The sequence below is a fragment of the Apis florea genome, unplaced genomic scaffold, assembly GCF_048593485.1.
Source record: "Apis florea isolate Af1SG1 unplaced genomic scaffold, ASM4859348v1 contig_3496_pilon, whole genome shotgun sequence".
NCBI classification, from domain to species: domain Eukaryota; kingdom Metazoa; phylum Arthropoda; class Insecta; order Hymenoptera; family Apidae; genus Apis; species Apis florea.
Genome location: NW_028256773.1, coordinates 469,567 through 491,713, shown reverse-complemented (window position 1 = coordinate 491,713; position 22,147 = coordinate 469,567). Strand labels below are relative to the sequence as shown.

General features: G+C 34.4%; 1 protein-coding gene across 10 annotated transcripts in view; it reads left to right on the top strand.

The window, feature by feature from the left end:
• The window catches only part of LOC100871512 (zwei Ig domain protein zig-8), a 285,169-nt gene that overhangs the window by 8,155 nt on the left and 254,867 nt on the right, over nucleotides 1-22,147 (top strand). For 8 of the 10 annotated variants that reach the window (XM_086913522.1, XM_086913521.1, XM_086913519.1 and 5 more), the window contains one exon: nucleotides 1,902-2,414. The exons of the other annotated variants lie outside the window; for them this stretch is intronic. The gene's annotated coding sequence lies outside the window, so the exon portion shown is untranslated. The remainder of the gene's footprint in view (nucleotides 1-1,901; nucleotides 2,415-22,147) is intronic. 10 annotated transcript variants of the gene reach the window in all.

Below are 22,147 nucleotides of genomic sequence, written 5' to 3'. Positions count from 1 at the left end.
AAATTATTATCGAAGCTTTTCTCATGGAAATTTAATTAACATGTTTTTTTGTGCGGTGTTTCCTTTTTTTTTTTTTTCGTTTTCGTTTGTGAAATTAGATCGAAATTGGACCGAACGAAACTTGAATTTTTTTAATTAAACATTGTTCCATATTTATTTAAAAATTTTAGAATATTTTACGTTTGATAATATGGAAATTAAAGTAATTATACACGTTAATGAAGAATAGATTTCATTTTTTATCGAATTTGCACCTTGGAATCAAACATTCGTGTAATTTATATCTCAAATACATTTATATTTTAAGAGAATATTATTTAAGAATTAGAATTCGATTTTTGCATCAATTTCAGATCAAAGATGAAAGTTCTTTCATATTTTCCTGTTTTTTATCCTTCTTGATAAAAGTATTTTCGAATGAAATTCACGTTTAATTTTTTCACATATCGATTCTTTTGAAAGATATCGCTACTACTTCGAAAAAATATCCAGAATATGGCTAGCTACAGATTGGAAATTTTAATTTCGTTCCTATTCCTATTTCACATTTTCATTTTTCAAGATTTTGTTCGAGCAAAAATTTTGAATGAGAAATTTCATTTGAATTTTCGCTTTTCAATTTATATCAGTTTTAATTCGATTTAATTCGCAGTGTATTCGGTTGATTCGAAATGCGATGTCGTTTCCAGTGTTAGGGAGATCGTGTCGACACGTGTGCGTACGTTTAGTCCCGCTTGTAATCCGACAACGAAACCGGAGTTTCACGAAATTTATATGATCCGAGGAAGATTTCACTTAATCTCATGGTGTTTCGAGATTGTTTTGACGTAGTGCACAGTGTTCTAAATCTTTGTAAAATAGCATTGAACATCGATCGATTTATCTCACTTTCAAGGATAAATATTAATTTTTAATCTTTGACACCGATAAATTAATTGGAAAAGGAAAGAATTAAATTCGACGTGGAAACATAAGAAAGTTCTTGCTCCGTAAAAATAGACTTTTAGTATTTTTCATCAAAACATGAGACGCGGTATTTGTAAATTCTTGGAAATTTGTAGAAAAACTTTTTCACTTGTTTTCTCAGAATTGATGTTATATTTGATAACAATTGAAAGCTTCCTCTAAACGATTACACTTTATTCTTCAAAATCATCCTGATATATTGTTTTTAGATTAAATTTCATCTTTTTCTTCCCAATTTTTAATTGTTAAAATTGAATCAAAAAATAAACATTAAAAATCTATCAAAATATATATATATATATTTACAATTATTCTATTATTTCGTTCGATTTAAATACGGTAATCCAAAATATTTGATTCGAAAATCTCTCCACGATCCATAAATAAAACTATCAACCATAAAAATATAATAAAATTAAATTCTGGAAACGCAAAAAGTTCTAATCATACGCGATTCTAAATTACAAAATTCCCACGCGAATATATATTCAAAACGCTTCGAAAGAAACTGTTATAACTTTCAGATCAGATTATAATTTTCCATCTTCCCCTCCCAAAAAAAAATTATTCGCAAACTTTCGTTAAATAAATCTTCCTGTAAAACAGCAAGTTCTAGCAAATCTCTTCTTATACTTCGACCACCTCTATATACAAAGTACAAAAACGATTCGTAAATTCGATAGATGATAGAAATAAAAAGAAAACGAATTCCTTCCCCGTCAATCGACCACCGACACACACGTCGTTCCCGGTGAACAACCGACGAAATTGTCCCTTCCCCTTACTCCTCCCCCCATCCCCCTATCAAAAGGGAAATAGTAAAGTAGTAAATCGCCGGCAACGCGACGGGGTTAACAAATCCAATCGCGCGATAATTCACGATCGGAGTTAAACGGAGTTGCTGCCCAAGTGCTTCAGGAACGTGATGTTTCCAGGTGTCGTCATCGCGTCATCGTGGCGCGGGGCTTAACGAGGCGCAGTTAACGTCGGCCCGTCGTTAGGTAACGCGAGTGGAGGACGCTGCTCCTCGTCCCCCCCCCTCTCCCCCCCCAAATCCTCGAAATTGCCGCCACGATTGCTGGAACGGTTGGATGGTGCGGTGAGAAACACGGTGGTTCCGCGTTACGAGGCCGCCTCTCGATCACTCGCGATTCCGGGGCGGAATTTGGAGGGGAGGATGGAGGGGCGGCGGATCGTCGAGGGGAGAAGATGAGAGGGGGACGTGAGGGATCCTACTCCTGCTGGATGTACGAACAAGTGATCCCATGAATTCCACGGTTGTTGGATCGTTGGATACGGGTTTGGGCTGGTGAAAGAAGAAGCTGGGTGTGTAATTTCTTCGCCGTATTATCGAAGATTGGATTGTGCGAGGAAGAGGAAGGGAGGAAAGGAGGGGAAGGAAGTCGAGAAAGGAAGATTTGGCAGAGGCGAGGAGGAGGATCGGTTGGGTGAGTGTGTTGATGATCAATTATTTGGCCAATTTTGTCGGAAAGCTGTCTCCTTCTTTTTGGATTTGAATGGGTTTGAAGTTTCGAGCCGTCTTCCTTGTAAGATTTCCTTGCAAGGATTCGTGGAAGGAGGACGGAACGAAGAAAATATATTATTCGATATTCTTACAGTACAAGTAATGGGGAAAATAATATAAGGAATCGCGAGTTATATATATCTGGAGTAGGCAACAAATTAGAGACTAACGTAATCGAATTTATAATAATTAAATCAATACTTTGGTTCGATCAATATATGTACGAAAAGTTTTGAGAAGCGATCGTTGGTTATACGTAGAAGAAAAAGTCGAAACGATATCTCTTAGATATACACAGATAAATATTTCAAGCCCATTGAAATCAATGAAGAGGTAGCTTCTCGATAATCATACATCCAATATTCCATAGTATGATATAAAATATAGATACACGTATGTCCGGGTGGTACATTTATTAGCGGTTCCTCCGCGATTCGATAATACTGATTTACATATTTCCCGATAACACCGCATATTTCGACATACCGCGTTAGAGCTGTAATCATGTGTGTAATTCTCATCCGTACGAACGATGGTTACAACGATAGAGGTATTACCAGAAATCCGTCTTAAATCTCTTGTAATTAAATCTTGAACGTAGAGCGTGTAGCATCATCGCGATTTGGTATCGATGTTCTCCAGATAACAACGGATCAGTTTGCTTTTCTTGGACGATAATAGGTGAGCTTCGTCGAAACTTAAAATGTGTCTTAAGTTTTGATCATCAGTGTATATAATGATCGATGGTTAAGCGAGGGTGAATTATCCTCGTGTATTTGACGCTGTAAAATCTGGCAATCGTAAAATGATAGGTTTCCATTTTTAAAAAAATTATTCTCTCGTTCGTTCATCGAGATGGAGATTTGGATACGTATTCTTGTAATTTGTAATAAATTTTACAATTTATAATGCGTTTAGGAAATACATTATAGAGTAGTTTGTATGATTTGGGAAAGAATATTTTTAGATACTTTACATATTGAAACAAAAAAATTATTGAAACAAAAATGCATTTAGTCTGTTGTATTATTTTCTTTGTATCTCAATTTTCGTTAAACAAATTAGAATTATTCTAATGGGAAGAGTGTTCGTTTATGTTTTATTCTATAATAGAATTCGTATGAATTTTTTCAACAAAACATGTAGAATGCTAAAAGTAGGATAATAAGAGTAATTAAGACACATACACAGTGTCAACTTTTATACGGTTACATACGGTCCAATCCAGTAATGTTGATATTTTCAATGCTGTGTTTATCTTCGTATATCGATTTCCTGAAACAATAATTAAAAATCCCATTACAAGCACAACGTTGATGTGCATAATTAACTCGACACTCTGAGTGTAACAAATAATCTGTATTCGAGCAAGCAATTGTTTTTCTCGTTACAATCCGAGTCTCTGTGACCAAAAATACATAATATCCAGCTGAATTCAATTGAAACTGTTTATTTCGAACAATTCGAATGATATTTCAGATAATTGCTTTCCTCACAACACAATACTTTCATTCCTTCTCGATGTTAATAAAATAAACGATATTATTTCGCCGGTTAATTTTCTTTTGAACTGGAATAATTCTATATTTAAATAAGATGCCATCGATATCTTTCTTCTTTGTTTTATAAAATTAAGAACTCGAGTTAAGTAAAAACTAAAAAAGTTAAAAGAAAAAGTGAAGTCTTAATCTTTTTTTAAAAAATTCTAAATTTCTTTCTTCGTAAAATTTTTAATAAAAAAATACAAGAAAGAAAATAATCTTAACTATAGAAAGTTTTCTAATCCAACTATAGCATAATCTATAAGTGAAAATTAGGAATAAATGTTACATAAAGTTCGTTCATGAACTCTTGGATATTGCTGAATATTGAATTACACAAGGTGTTAATCCATTTTTGAAAGATCCAATCTAGAAGCAAAAACAAACACAAAACTTGATATATATATATAAAGAAATCAATTGAAGTTTATTTGCATTAATTATTTGCATTTACATTAGATAGAGACAGTACATATAGAACGAGGCAGATTTCTATCTGCCCCACGCTTTTAACACGAATTTAAACTCGCTCACAACTTGATAAATAAACTTCGACGTGTACACTTTTACGGAGAAGAACGTTTCCGTTTTCCATCTTCGAAATCGACTTTCCAAATGCGTGCCACGAATGTATTATTAACACCCCCCCCCCTCCCCCCCATCCGTCGTGGATTATATAGGTCCTCCAGCTTGACCGGAAAAATAGGGATCGGAAAACGTATATAACTAGGTTTTTCAACTAGCCTTGGTGTCACCTTCCAATCGCATTAACATACAGAAATGGGCGCGTGTGTTGATGCATTTTACGTGAAAGGGGTAAGGAAAGCGGCTTAGCCCCTTCCAGGAAATACGATGCCACGTAAGATGGAAATGGGTCAAGGGGCGTCTGCATAAGAAAGTTAATTCCACGGTTGTTGGCGCGGATGCAGGGACGGGGGGAGGGGGGACAAGAAACGATCCACTTTTAAATGATAAATTATCCGTGACGATGACGCGTCCTTCGATGAGCATACTTTTTCGCGAACGAAATCATTATTTCCATTACACTAGATGCACTATCCTTCGTTCTAATTCACGTCTTGTTAGCGGCAATTAATAATAAACGGTCTCGATTTATTTGGGCCTGTTCGAAAACAAAAACATCACACGCGAGATTTACGCGTCACGTGTTCACGTTCCCTTAAAATCTGGGCGATTTGATTTACTCGAGATCCATGCGCTCGTATCTCGCGCCAATAGAGCCACGGTGCTTCTTAATTAGTTGGAGACAAATCACTATTACGTAGGATAAACCACGATCGATTTACTCGAGAAATATCTTGAAAGAGTTAAGTAAATTGTTTATATTGAAACGTGGAGAGAAAGAACCGAGGTGAACAAAAAAAAAAAATATATGAAATCTTTTTATTTTTTTCAACGAAACGTTTCATCCAGAATTTTCTGAACACGGTAAATAAAGTAAAGAAATATTAATCTTCTATTTTAATCAGAGAAATTTCACTGCCCGCGCGTCAGACAAGTGGTACAGGTCAATCATGGAAATTACGAGTGAATTACGCCGGTTATAGTCAGACGAGCGAAATATAAAGTAGCAGTAATCGAATTAGCAGGACGAATATACGATGAGTTATAATCGAAAGTAATACAGATCATCCATATATCGTACAATTTCACGAATTTTAAATACAATTAAGATTCTCAATCCAAATTTTCGTTTCGCAAATATTACAAATACGGAAGGAGGGATGTTCGCCTCCCTCGATTGATCCCGAAAATCGTTAGAAAGCGTTAGCAGTAACGGAATAACGACACGAGGAATAGGAAGGCGAAACCTCAAAACGCTTACTGTCGAAATACTCTAATATTCGAGGCGTATTAGAGGTCAGAGAGTTTGGGGAGGGAATCAATGGTTATAGAGCTTTCAGGGAGTAGCCTTATCTCTCGAATAGTTCGGGACGACAACAGTTGCATTAAGTAGACGCTTCCTGCACACTTTACGACAACTGCCTTCACAGAAACGCACGCGGAGATTCCGCCAAGGTGCATCTATCGTGTAACTCTGCTTTCCACTTGCATCCATTGAATGCACAATTCCTGCAGATTTATATCTCTGATCGCGATATACACACGGTGTATACATTGAAATGTAAAGTAGAGCTCGAGGGACGAAGTTATCGCGAAATTATGCTTAACGAGAATTACATTACCGGGAATGAAAATAATTTTCGAAGAAACAAACAGTGGTTCTTTAGAAAATACTTGTAATCTTTTTCTTTTTTCTAGACATACGAAAGTATTTATTAATTATAAACGTGTATACCGATAATATATAGAAATATTATAATGACAAACAGAATGCAAATAATTTTTCAATTATAAATAATTCTTATTTTCTATAAAGATTAAAGTAATTATAAATAGATTTATTATATTGTCAAGTCAATTGTTTAGCCGATTTATAGTAGATAGTATAGACGATGAAATCATATTTTAATTTTTTTTCCTTTCTTACGTGGGAAAAGGGGTCGCAAGTTATTTGAATATTGGAAAAGTAGGTCGTAATTCAAAAAAGAAAAAAAAAAAAAAAAAGAAGAAGAAAAAAGGTTGAAAAATAGTGATTTAGATGACGCTTCTTATGCACTTCCACTTCCTTCTCTCTAACTCTCTTCTTTCTGATCATCTGGCAAAGATTTCAATCTATATTACATCTCTCATCTGTATTAAAAGCTTATATCGAAAAGCATTTTCAGTTAATCAAACGATTCTCAGAAATTTAATATTTCGATGTACGTTAAGGTGTCGTAAATTCAGATACATTTTACTCGATATTAAATTCGAGGAGGGAAATAAAATAAAAATACCCAATTATCGTTATAATTGAAGCAGGAAATTATTGTTTTGAATATATAATATTTCATTGAAGATAAAATCAGTATCGAGCGATTACGTACTTCACGAAAATAAATATTATACTTTATTCACTCGATAAATCAAATATATCCGTGGAATTTTTACATTATACGTTTAATATTGTTGGACCATTTTCATAAAATAACGAAAATTTACACGAGCACGAATTTAATTAATCTTTCTGCAAATTTATGTAAATGTATTACACGTTTCTTCTTTACGAAATATATTTCGCGTTTTACACCAATTACACCATTAAAAAAGAAAAAAAAAACATAATAACACATATTTATCATTATATCTATAAAATAAAATCGCATATTTGCAATCGTTGACGTACCACGCAATTAAAGAAAATTCTAATTTCAAAAAGGTATTCTCCTCGAATATTTTGATGCGTCGTAAAATTGGAGAAATCCTATTTGTATATCTATATACATCTCATATCATCTCGTGGAACGCATATCGTAAACGAGATCTCTTGTTCGTCGATTTTTAGGAAAGAAGTTTTATCGCTCGACTAGATGAAATAATATCGAAACCGTGGCATGCGATCTCTGACAAATTTTTGCCGCATAAGCTCGCGTAACCGATGGCTCTGGCCAGAGAGGGAAAACCACGGGCATTTTCCATTGAAATTCACGGGACCATTACTTCTTTCGCCGGCTTCTGGAAGAAAGTCGACAAGTTCGATCGTATGACAGTGTGTTGGAGGGTTGCGTCAAAGATAAGGATTTTTCCCCGTTAAGGATTGAAAGCATTCCTTCTTTCATCTATTTCTGTTCCTTAATTTTCTCTCCTCTTCTCTCTGCTCGGCTTCTTTTTCTTTTTCTTTTTCTCCCCTCCTCACAGAGGAAACCGGAGGAACCAATAAAAACAAAGGAATCTCGAATTCCTCGAGTTAGTTGTCGAGGAGGTGTAAAAGGATCCTCGTGTAAGGAGAGAGGTGAAGGAATTCTTATGCCTTTCTGTGGATGTGGATGTGATAGGATAGAAGCTAGCTAGTCAAACGTTTGCGGAGCGTATTCCGTTTCCTTGTATTTTAGGTATTCATCGTTTTGTTATGTAGCTTTATTTTCAAATCTTCGAATAATACGTAAAGTAAGTGGTAAAATAATAAATCCGATCGTTCGGTTAAAAATTTTTACATACGTGCTTACAATTAAGAATTTTCTTTTGCCATTTTATTTCTACTTGTGTACAAAATAAGAGAATCAAGAAATTGTTTATATATACACATATATAAGCTTGATTAAGTAATTGATGTTCGATTTCATACTGTCATACTGAAAATAATTAAGTTTGTACTACTTGTTGAGTTTTGCTTAGAATGTCATTTTTTTAAAAGATTCGAATCGATTTGGAAATAGAAAAGGATAGTGGCAGTTTCATATATTCTATATATAAGAATTTGTGAAGATAGAATGCAGAATCTATTATAAAAACAAAAAAATATTACACAAACATTTTTTGTAGCGTAAGTTCAATGCAATCTGTTTATTTTATTTCAAATTTATTGTTTTAACGATGAATAAATATCGTTGAAAAAATAAACTAATATTATTCTGAAAATATTTTTACAAGAATTTGATTGAAAAAAGTATTCGGTATCGATGAACGTGTTCCACGAAAACGTCCCGTCCAAAAAAAGGACAAGAGCTTTCAAGAGAGAACAAATATTGCACGATGTTTCATCTCGTCCTGTGATGTAATTTTATCCTACGTTTTATTTAAATTAGTTCCTCCAATGAGAGAAAAGAATTTGCACAATTTCAAAGATATCAGATACAACAAGAGATTGATCGATTATTATTTTTTTTTTTTTTATCCTTTTTTTATCTCGTTAAGACACAGATCGATTTATAATTATTGCAAGTTTCTCGCTCAAAGTGATCGAACACTCCCTTTAAATCATCCCATCCTGGGATGATTCTTCAAGTTGGAGTTTACCGTGCCACTTTATATATACGTGTTATAAATGTCAACCTAACTTATAACCTCTATCTTCTACTTTAACATTTTAATATTCGATTTAGACATTTGGAGAATGATTCTCGCCATCGATTTTTCACCTCGTGTAACACGAAAATTCGTATCCAATTTATTTCCATCCGATTCAGGTTAACTACTTGATTTCACCTAGCGGTGGATTCGAGCGTTTTCATCTTGGCAAATAATTTCATATTCACACAGTCCTTTCCTTCTTTTTCACTTTTCTCTGTAAAGCAATTCTCCTCCCCTCCCCCCTTCCCCCCTTTTTTTCTAATTTAAACTTTTACTTCAGAGAAATAGATCGTTGAAACGTCTGTTCCAACACCAAGAATCCGAATAAAAATTTGCCAACAATCTTAACCTACATAAAATGTATTTTAATTCAATTTAATTCCCCCGTTCAATCTATCTTTAACCAACGTTAAATTAAATGTTCCTTAACTCTCCTTTAACATCTTCCTCGAACGAAACGGTTATCAGGTGTTTATCAGTTTTTCGTCATCCGTTCAATTCTTTTCGCAAACTATCCTCCCCTCCCCTTACCTCCCCCTCTAAGTGAAAAGGCTCACGATCGGGCGCGAATTTATAGGAAAAGGAAAGTTTCGCGTTCGAAAACTTTCCTCGGTTGTTATCTCGAGTTCTCTCCACGATCTTTCCGGGGGTTAACAATTCCTCCCTCTTCACGAATTCACGGTGTTCCTTCCCGTGAATCCCGCCGACAGGTTACGGAATTTACCCCAGCCTGATTTACATTCGGCCAGCTTAATTGGAGAAACGGGAGGGGGTTACCAGCCTCCTCTCCTGCTCTACACTAAATTCCAATCAGTGTTACGCAGCCGTTCTTGCGCACAATCGCGTGTCGTTCCGATCTTACCTCTCCGCGCAAACCTTAATTAATCACTCGAGTCGCCTCCCCCCCTCTTATTGGGGGATAACGCAATCGCTCCGTCTTCGTTACATTGGCCGATTATTTCGCACCGGGGTGTATATATATTTAATTCAACTGTCACCGAGGATATTCGTTGGATGAAATTGTGAATTCGATTTATCTTCGAATTTGTCCGAAATAAACCTGTCTTCTCTGGGCGAGAAAAAATTCGGCGATATATTAATATTTATATAATAGGAGGAGTTTTAAAAGATATTCCTGTTATTAACGCGTCATATATCAAAATTCGTAAATCTTATTAGAATTATCGAAACGTTTAATCACGTCAAATGAAGTTCGTCAAATACGAAATGTTAATTATTGGATCGGATTGTTGAACATGGATGGTCAAACATCGTATCAATATATCGAATATGGAATGATATTAGGATTTATATAAATAAACAAGGAAAGGAATGAAAAAAGAGATTTACTCGAATGGTAAAAATAAAAAGAAGAAACGACGATCGCTTCCCTTTTTTTTCCCAAAACCCGTAATATCGGCTCACGATATCGGTGCATTTACTTGTTTTTCATCGTTAAAGTTTCTCGAAACCTTCAGTTTCTCTATCGATATGCATTATAGATGATTCAAAACCAGGCGCAGGTAAATAAGTGTATATAAATAACTGTCGTGGCCGGCATCGATTAGAGTTGATTGAATTTCTCGACGTTAATGAGCGTAAGTAGGTGCGATCGTGGAGGGAGGATGTCAGTGACCCAGGTGAAAAATAACGCGAGCAAAGGGGTGACAATAAGAAAGGGATTGTGCAAAGGGATTGTGCGGTGAATCGAGAGAAATGGGTAGAAACAGGGGGAAGGGAAGGAAAGGAATGAACGGATGCGTTGTTCGAATTAATGAAGATCGTTTGAAATTAAAGTACCATTTTGTTGAAAAGACTCGGTTTGAAGAGCGCGCCTTCTCCTTAGAGTGGAGGCCGGATGTCTTTTCGAGATTTTCTTTTCTGTTAATTACAATTAGTTACATAATCGAAGATTAAAGAAAGTGACGATCGAATAAATCGGTACAAGCAGAGTTAAAAAAGGATGAGTGTAAGAAGAAAGGAAGGAAATTACTTTGAAATATCCGCTTTAAAGCAATATTCTCGATATCCTTTTAATTTGCACAAAATAAAAACGTACGATAAATCATTAACTAGCAAATACGAATTATAATTTTATACTATACTTTCATATTATACTCAAGTTCATCCTTAACTACTAATCAATTCGAATATTTTTTCGAATCATTGAATCATATTTACTCCCACGTTTTTTCATGCAATCGGTTACAGTGCTTTGCTCCATCACAAAATCGGCTTAAAGATCATAGATACACATGTATATACAAGCGTTTATATCTATTTTCAAATCGCGTTTTATGGAGAATTTATTTTAATCGAAACGAGATGATTGTTCTCTTTTCATCTCGCTCCTCTTTCTCTTCTCACTCCCTCTCTTTTTTTTCATTTCGAACAATTTGTTAAGTCGCGAGTACGAAACGCCTGAAGTATGAAGAATTTTACGATAAACTGTCAATGGGTGGCGAGGGGGTAAAAAATACTTTACTGCTTTGAAAATTCAAATGTCACGGATAAAACGGATTATCGGAAAATTATTGTATTATTTCTGGGCAACGCCTCGAATCTTTTGTAAAGGAAGTTTTTTAACTTCACAAAAAAGTGGAACAATAATTTCGCTCATTATATTACGTGTATATCGATATCAAAAAAATTGGAGTCTTTAATTGAAATCGGATATAAATATTGTGCGTGATCACGTTTGAAACGTTTCACGGATCGTTTCAAAGGATTAAATTATTCGAAACGATAAATTATTTTTACATGTTATCATCCATGATAAAATTTCATATACCGGTGAAATGCCGCGATAAAATTTCATATTTTCATATTTTCACGGGTGTTGAATGCGAAAGAACAGCAGGGATGGATTCAACATGCTAAAAGATGTATAAAAAGTTCATATTCCCTATATGACCTATTTTTCAAACTTACCACAACCTTGTTTCCATATTGTTGTAACGCTTGTTTATACACATTCAGAGAAATTGCTTCAAGTGATTACTTCCAGCTTCACTACAGTGAATGTTGAATCATCGATCGTTGAACGCGTCTATTCGTATTCTGATTCGGAATAACCGTATTTCTTATCCGCAATTCGCGACAAGTATATCTTGTATCGTTGAATGTAGCCTGAATATCGACTGTTCCATTCATAACTGCACGAGACGATCCAGTGTTGTTCAACAATTGCTCATGGGGGCAGAAAGAGGGTGGATAAGTGACAACTTTCAATGTTACAGGATTAAGTCTTTTCTTCTCTGAATAGTACTTATATTAAACCTTGAAATCTAGAATTTTACTACTAGTTTCATCGTGTGTTTGTTTTCTGAATTCTGGCTTGAATTAAAGTAATTCAAACTTTCTCTCTCTTTCTCTGCTTTCTAAACAACATTTCATCATCAGTAAAATCTCAAATTTTCCATTAATTTCGCTGTTGATAATTTTGATTTTTAAACAGCATTTCTCTAAAATCACATAATCTTCACTTTGTTAATTTTATTGCCTTTGTCCTTTTCAACAACGTATTTTCCCTAAAATAAAGCCTCATACCTCCACTCGGTTAGTTTCATTGTCTGTATCTTCGTGCCCTGAACAATCTATCCTAAATTAAACTTTCAACTTCTCACTCAGCCAGTTTCGAAGCTTTGCTTTCTCAATAGCGATTGTCCTTAACTAAAATCTCACCGGTTTCATTGCTCGTGAAGGTTTTTTTTTTCCCCCTTTTTCGAAGAAAGCATTGCTCTAAAACTCAAACTCCGCTAATTTCCAGGATCTATAACTCTGCCTTCTAAACAAAGCAGCTGCTCTAGTCTTAAACCTCCACTTCGCTAGTTTCGTTATCTACAGCTTTGCCTTCTGAACTCTATTGTTCAGGAATCTGAAATCTCCACTGCGCTAGTTTCATTGCCCGTAGCCTTGCCCTCGGCATTGCCACGGGTGCCAATATAAAACGGTAGACTGAATAGCACTGGTTTATATAAACTTTTTCCAATCCGTAGTGACGCGATCGATCCAGCTAAAATATATTCCATAAAACGAATCGTTATATTTTCTTTTTTCTCATATTTTCACAACGTAAATTTCGTCTTCTTCTCCAAGAAAAATATTTTCTTTCGTTTCGAGATTCGCGCACAAAATTAAAAATTAATTAATCACGATTTATGATTGCGGCTTCACGGCTTATTAAACGGATCGTTGGAATTGGACGAAGCAAAACGTTTTGCATACGTATAGAAATTTCTCTGTGCAATGCCCTATTAAAGTTTGCTAACCCGAAATATAAGAGGAAGCTGGCGAATCATTAAGATAACTAATTAAATATTTTATAGCAATTGCGGCAACTTCCCTTGTAAATTTTGTAGAATCCTGTGGCTCGTGAGGAAATGCATATTACGAGATGGAACCATAAATTTCAAACTATTTAAGATCGTGCCGGACGGATAAAGTAGCATGTCGGATCTTTCCTTGCTTCCGCTGAAATTGGCGCACCTTTCATTTCCACGAAACGGATGTTTTAAATATTTTTTAAAAATAGGATTCGATGAAAAATTAATACGAGTTAGCCTTTTTTTTTTTTTAAAAATTAAACACAATGTACATATTAATTTATGTAAAGGATAAATTAGAAGGATAATTGGGAATTTTCTTTTTTTTTAGTAATTTAGTAACGATATTACGAGTCTCTTCCTATTTGTCTTTTGTCTTAATAAAGCTTAATCTTAATATTCACGATTGAACGAATTCACAGTTTTTGAATACGATACGTTTCCGGATTAATTTCATTTATCTTCTCTGTTGAAAGAAAAAATGAAAAGAAAGAAAGATAACAGAGAAAATTCGAAGGTCAGGAAATTAAAATAAACGGGAACGAAAGTAACGTCGTTCACGTATCATATTATTACTTTTTTTCCCCATCCTTCATCATTTCGTATCATAGAAAATTTAATTCCATTCCAAACGAGGAAATTTGCGTTTCAGAGTAAACAACATCGTCACATTCTGGCTAATTGAGATTAACGCGACGCATTTCCTCCTTTATTGCTCTCAATTGAATTTTAATCCAAAGCAGTTTGATAAAAATACCACGAGAAGAAAAAAAGAAGAGATATCGTAGCGAGCTAATTGCTTTCAAGGCGGTTCATAATAAAGAGCGGGGTAGGTTCGTTGAATTACTTTTCGCAGTCGGTTTACCCGTTTTGGCCCACGATTTCTGCATCCTTTTCGCGTGTCGTGGTGCACGGATAGCTCGTGTTCGTTTAACTCGCCAGTATTTACCGCATTGTGAGATTATATCATAGTTTATAGTGCACTGCAGCGAATGTTTAATGGAGTGATACAATAGCGAGGATATAATGGCGTGTAGATGTGTGTTACATGATGCACACGTGTACACGTATACATAGATATTTAACCTTGCAAGAGGATTCTCGTGATCCCCACTTTGCTTTTATTTTTATCTTTTATCTATCGTTCTCTATTTCTAATCAATTTCTTCTTTTCTTTTCGATCGATCTTTTCCTCTAATCTTTTCGATTTTTGTTCATATCTGTGACTTTTTTCTTCTTTTTTTTTTTTTTTTTTTCTATTTCTCTCGATTCCTTTTCTATCATTTCATTTCCGCCTTCCTCATTTTTCTTCATTCTCGATTAATCTCATCTCGTTTATTTTTACCTTTTCCTTCTCGATCAACAATCTTTTATTGTCTGCGATTCCTTTCTTGTCCTTCTTTTGTTCCCTTTTCTTCTGTACAGTTTTTCTTCTTCTTTATATTTTTTTAATGTTTTTTTTCTTTTCCTCTTTTGTTAAGTTTTCGAGCCTTTTCTATTTCTCCTTTTGATTCTTTCTCTTTAATCCTGGTATGTTCTGCTAGGTTTCGACGTTTGATTTCATTCGTGGTATTATTAAATTATTCAGAAAATAATGAAATGATATATTCTCGTCTCGATAATTTTCATTAAAGATTCAAACGTTCCTTTCTTTGAAACGTTTCTCTTTACTTCTCTGGATCAACAAGCATTCTTTAACCTTCTTTTTTCCCTTGAAGATAAGTTGATGACACTTTGAAGTTTCATCTAAGAAAATATCATCGTATTAATACGCCACTTCGACGGAAAATTAATAAATATATCCATATTTTCTATATTTAATTATTTAATAATATCTTAATTGATCGTGACAGTAATTTCAATCGTGTCGAAATGATAGAAAGGCAAGTAGAATCAGACAAGCGGAATAAAACAGCCAAACAAGTAGAATAAGACTCATAATGAAATCTTTATCAAAGATCAAAAATAACACGTATGCGTGAAGAAATAGGAAAATTGTAGCGATAAAGTCGAAAAACAATCTACCTTCTTTCCATACTTGAGGAAGAAACGTTCCTTGTCGTTCGAGGGGGAAAATAGAATCGACGGTGTTGCGTTTTATACCCGTTTCCTCGGACTTTTGTGACTTTGTGGAATAAAAATTTCAACCGGAACGAGCGCTCCTTTTCGGTTCCTCCCTTTGAGAGAAAAAACTTTACAGTCACCGTCTAAATGAGACTCGCCCCCTCCAACGTATGTAAGTACGTTTTCTCGTTCCTCTCTTCGGACTCGTCGTCTTATAATCTTCGCTCTCCTCCCGCCAGCCTTTTCGTGCTCCAGAATTTTTCTCGTTCCATACTTTGTTCTTCGTATTTGCAAACCTCTCGAATCGCGCGGCAAAATTGCGTCTCATGCATGGATAAAAATCGACAGTGTGTGAGCGACGATATATGAGAAGGACAGCAGACGAGACAAGACGTCTGTAATTATCGAAAGGAGATTCGTTTTTCAGAAAATATAATCGACGTTGATCTTGTTTATCTTTTTGGTCAATTTTTGAAATTGAACTGAAACGAAACACGTATTATCGTATTGATTTTCCATTTATTTCGTTACATTTTTTTAATGGGTTATATCTTTATTTAATTTATTCGTTTAGAAAGATCATTGGAGTAATAACTAATAAGAGAATTTCTCGACGTGTTTCGAAGCGATAAATGGTGGTTGAACAGTTTAGTGCAGAGAAATTTTAAAGGTTCGTGCATGCTGGAATTTGGAAATACGGAAAAACGGGGAGAAATTCACGCATTTAAACACGGCCATAGAAAAAAATTAAACAGGTTAGTTCGTTTGAGGCATTCGTGTCTTGTTATTTTTGGCATGTTTCAAATTCCTTGGTTTAAAATCTAGAATAAAAAATTTGCTTTTATATAGTGAATTACTATTTTTTTTTATACATTGCGTTTGTTAAAAATATTTCGTTTCGTCATTTAATTTTTCTCAATTAATATAGTTTCATAAAATGGAAAAAAAGAAGATTTTGAGATATTAATTATTCTCGATCAGGGAAATTTGTATAAATGGTTTATGGATGGTTTATTTATACAAAATCTGCATCAAGTTTTAGTTTCAGAAAATGCATATAAACGAAAGTTACAAAAGAGTGTTAATTTGATTCTCAATATGTCGAGAATATTTTTCGAAATTATAAATTAAATATTAACCTAAATATTAGGAGTACATAAAAATGTGTATTGTTCTTTTTTTTGTAAAAATTTTATTATTGGAATTATAATGGCATTTGTTCGTTAAATTACGCAATTAAAAATGAAGGAAAATTATGGTTATACTCGCTCATTATGAATAATGATTATAACTACACTATGTAATTCTTCATTTTGAATAATTTCATTTTTTTTAATCGAAATTTAAAATCGTACATCATTTCATATTTCTAATTATTTTTCAAAATTATAGAAACAAAATTCGTAACAAATAGTGGTTTAAAACAAAAATTCAAGCTTTCGTCATACCTTGTCGTTATTTAAAATTTTTTTTTATCTTCTCATTAAAAAATCCACTTGGGTGTCGTTACTCGACACACTTTATATATCAACTTTCGCTTCACAAATTTAAATTTTCATCGTCGAAAATTATCGCCGATATTGCAAATCAAAATTAAATCGAGTCGTAGAAAATTTTGAATATCGACAGAACAACGCACCTTCAATATCCTTCACAATACATACATCTCTTCGTTTCTTTTTACCATTTTCCGTTAAAATATCTCAACTCTCCCATTAATCTCGAAATTCGACTATTCACGAGTTTCGTGTCACGAGATCTCATCGTCGAAGCTTTACGATTCAATTAAGGTCTCATAATTCGATCATGAGGACGATGGAAAGGCGAGATGCGTATCATCTCGACGAAAGCTTAAAGTTTATACTCGAAAGATCGCGCTACGCAGAGGCGAAGACATAAGTTTCGCGCGTTGTCGTGGATCTGATCTCGGTTGGAGTAGGAGAGAAGGCGGAACGGAAACTGATTTCTCGTTTGTATTTGCTTCAACGGGATCACGACGCGGAATAAATTGATTCAGCACGCACCAGCTGCGGTGTAATAACGAGGAAATTGTAGAAGTCTTGGTACCGGTTTCGTGGGATATTTATGTCGAGCCATAAATAAAGCAACAAATGTGACGTGAACCCATTTAGCGTTGAAACTGACCAAATAAATATAAAACGAACTGTTGTGTGTGCGCCCGTATAGGGATGGGATTGGTCGAAAGAGAGCAAGATTTCTATTTTCGCTTCTTTCTTACAGTTTCTTCCCAAATTGATGGCCGTCAGAGTTTATAAGCCAAGAATTTTTTCCGTTTTCCTTCGAACCAATCAGAGAATACCTTTCTAATCGAGACGCGATTGGTCAATCGTGAATAATCTTGTAACACGTTATGATATTTGTTGATACTCGTTGTCACTGAGTGAAATAGAGCCTCTACGTTATTATTTACTTTTTATCTTGCGTTGAAACTGACCAAATAAATATAAAACGAACTGTTGTGTGTGCGCCCGTATAGGGATGGGATTGGTCGAAAGAGAGCAAGATTTCTATTTTCGCTTCTTTCTTACAGTTTCTTCCCAAATTGATGGCCGTCAGAGTTTATAAGCCAAGAATTTTTCCCTTTTTCCTTCGAACCAATCAGAGAATATCTTTCTAATCGAGACGCGATTGGTCAATCGTGAATAATCTTGTAACACGTTATGATATTTGTTGATACTCGTTGTCACTGAGTGAAATAGAGCCTCTACGTTATTATTTACTTTTCATCTTGCGCTCGATCGACGCAAGGGGAAATCTCTGAAGTTTTGCTCGAAAGTTTGACTCGCGGTCAACGCGATCGGGATTTATCGAAAATGATAAATGTATTTCGATAATAATCGCGCGGTTGCGGTATTGGAACACGGCGAAGTTCGATAAGCTTGGGTAAATCGACTTGACGAATCTACAGCCGCGAAACTGAGCGCTATTCAGACGAAACTTTGTTAAGGGATATTCGATGAATCGAGGAAGATCTCGGAAGATTTTCCTTACGTTCCAGGCGGATCACACTTTGTGCAAATACAGAATTGAGTGGTAACAAGCACTCGTTTGAAATACGATACACAAGGCGTGTTTTATTATTCGATTATTATATACCGATGTCTGATTCTAATATACAACGAGCTACAATTTTTCTTTTAATAGGAATTTACGTTCGCGTAAGTGGTTTTCACTTCACAAAATATTGCTCGTAAATACGTAACGATATTTCAAACGTTGGGAATCTTGGCGGTGAAATTGAATTCGTCAAGATATCTTTTATTATCTTTTTAATGGAAAGATCGGTTTTCACGCAGTTTCCATTCCAATTAATTTATACGATACATTTTGAAATACAATCTCGATCAGTTTCTCGGCCAGTCATAAAACGAGTGGAAGACTTGCCGCCCCAAATAAAAGGCCAGCCCCGTACTTTAAAACACAATTACCTCGACTAGTTAATGGATCGTTTAACACTTGCCTACTTTACCGGGGGTCTTGCTCGTAGAACGTTTAATGTAACGAGCGGGAACATGAAACAAATTGGAACGTAATCCTTTTTTCAAGCGCGCCTCCTTCTCATTCTTCTCGATCCTCTCTCTCCCTACGAATTTTTCCAACGATCGAGCCCAACGAGCCACGTACAACGTGGAAATCATGGCCCACATTCCGTTAAAACTTCGCGGCAAAGATTAAAATGTATGATCGGTGGTGGAGGATGGGCGTGCCAGAGGAATTCGCGTATCAGGATCACGAGGTCGCCGGTTTGTTTAATGCTTAATGTCGTTTAATTGTTCGACGAGCCAAACCTCTTTTTCATTGGCGCACGGAAATAAAGCGAAGCACGCAGGCATTCAGAATTTTCTATTCTCTTTTCATTTCCGTTTCTTTTTGTCTTTTTTTTTTATTCTTTTTTCTACAAAGCTTTATAACGAGACATTGTTTCGTGCCCGGCCACCATTTCCTCTTCTCGTTGTTTCTCGTTTATAACTCTCGCGATTTAAATGTAACGCTTTCGAGGATCGAAGATTAATGATTCGGATCTTGAGCCCTCGCGTTCGACCGGGTAAACACTCCTTCAGTGTTCAGTGTGAATAGCTATTGTTTCCCCCGCTTGGAATGCGTGACGTTTATTTGATTCGATGTAATCAAGGAAACGATGGTTTTCTCGAAGTAATGAAGGACGATGGGAGGAAAAAAGAATGATATACCTTGAAACGAATTGAGCTACAAAGAAAAATATCGCCCATACGCTTGTCCACGCATAAAATATTATTTATGTCGATAAAAAAGAATGAATTATCATTGCAAGAAAATGTATGAACAATTTACTCGTCAATTTAACAATATTATTGTGCGTAGACCTCTTAACAAATTTCTTCGAAGGAAAGATCTCTGAAATAACGAAATGTTATTTAAAGGGAAGGGAGAGAGAATTAGAATCTGATTATTTAAAATTATAATGGATATCCACTTGATATCAATTGTAAACTGTGAGATTACTGATCAATTTTAAAGTTATCACGAATAATTTTATATTAGATTTATTCTAGAAATGGAGTTCTGGTTTGCATGATTTTTCTTGATTAGATTAAACGATTAAAATGATTTAGACTCGTTCTTTGAGAATCTTTGAAATCTTTAGAGAGAGGTACAATTATGTAGATGAACAGAACATCTTTATAACTTCATTTTGATCTTGTTTACATTCCCTGAGATCTCTTAAGCCTGATGACATTCTGGCTTTAATTTGACGCGATAGCGGTTAATTAATTTCAACTGGTATTAAACTCAACGATGATTACATTCCTTTGTGTAACATGTGGAAACACTTCATTTTGAATAGTGTTTGTAACGAGATTTAAATAGATGATTTAAGCAATTTTTATTCTTATACTTTTTATTTTCCATTTCAAATTTATTTAACGAAATATCAAAGATTGTTATTTCACGAGAAACTTTTTTAAAAATCGTTCTTTACTCGATTTCGTTTTAAAATTATTATCGGTTTATGAAGCTTTTATAATATCAAATAGATTATTTGAATTAAAGCATAAAAAAAAAAAAGAAGAGGAATCGAGAAAACTTTGGTAATAGCAATTATAATTGTACAGATATTGAAATATAATTTAATAGTTTTAAGGTATTCAGTGACGCTGAGTTATCGTGGAATAAAAATGTCGAAAGTTGATTTCATTTCTATCTTTCTCTGTCCCTTGTAGTTCATTTCTAAGGTTTAACATTCAAATTGAGCATGTAATTTGAATAATCGATCCTCAACTCTGATTCACTCCTACCGATTAAAATCAAGGAATAATAATGGCAAAAAGTTCTATAAGTACTCTTTCAACGGGATGACTTCACGTGACGCAAGCGTAGTTGAAATGTGATAAGAGGTTTTAATAGAAGTTTCACATGAGAGACTGATTCTCATGGATTATCAGCTGATAAAAAATTATTTTACCACTGTCTCAATATTTTTTCGATACATTTTCGATATTCGTTCAAATATTTTTTTTCATATTTTTATTTATTCTTCTAAAGTACATTCATCCATTGGAATTTATTTTTCTTCGTATCTCGAACGAAACAAGGTTTCGTATCGAATATTAATTTCAATTCGGAATGAAACGTTTCGTCAATGTTCTTGTATGTATCAGATAATAATCTCGTATTATCAAACTTGCATACGCATCTATATATTCTATATAGATTATTTTCGAATTATAGTGATTGGCAATATCGAAAGAAACATTTTCTGTTCAACAAATAGATGTCCGATTTTGTTTTCATTTTATGGATATAAAAATACAGATTTTTGGATGGCTGCCAACGAATGGCCCACTTATCGTTTCCAAGCGATTTTAATACAATAAGATGCGATAAGAAACTTAAATGCCAAATTTAAATGCAAAAACATTGTCTTCGTATCAAGCTATTGTTTTGTCTGAAACTTTGTCGAGGGAACTGTGGGTAAATAGTGGTTTACTCGACAAACTCTTGAAACGCGTATTTACAAACTTTGTTGCTAAAAAGTACAGCGAAATTGTGTATTAAATAAGACGTAAGCTAATTTTAATTCAATAAAAATTTAAATTACCTATATATTTAATAAAAACACGATAAAAAAAAATATTCATTCGATACCACCTATGAAATTTTTCAACGTTTATCCCAGAAATTGATATCATTACATAATATCCATTTAAATACTTTTATCGACACTTTTATTCGACTATAAAACGTTTAAATCGCATACGTGTACGAATAAAATCTCACTTTATTTCAAACTGTACACTATCAAATATTTAAACCTATATAAATCTGAGCATATAAAAAAAAAAAAATTGTAATTTCTGATCCCGCAATAACAACGAATCTCTCGAAAATAATTAAAAAAAAAAAAAAAAAAAAAAAAGTAATTCAAACGCGAAAAAAAGGAAAACAAGTTGATCAGATCGATGAAAGATTAGATTAAAAATTCGAGGCCAATATATAGCAAAAAAGTCGCGTGCAATATAGTTTCTCTTTAAACTACTTCATAATATGAACGATCCAAGTGGACAAATTTTGACGCTGGATCTAGTGTCGATGAGTGGGCAGGTTACTTGTTCGAAGACGAATTGAAGAATGAAAGAATTAATCTTTTCGTGGTAAAAACAAGAAGAGGAAAAAAAGGTGGAACCCTTTGGAAGGGATGATCGACCGTTCGGAGACAAAGAACCGGTGGACTCTGCTCCTTGTTTTTGTTCTTCATTTTCGATCGAGTGGGGAAACTTGCGAGCTCGATCTAATTCCATTTATTTGCCGAA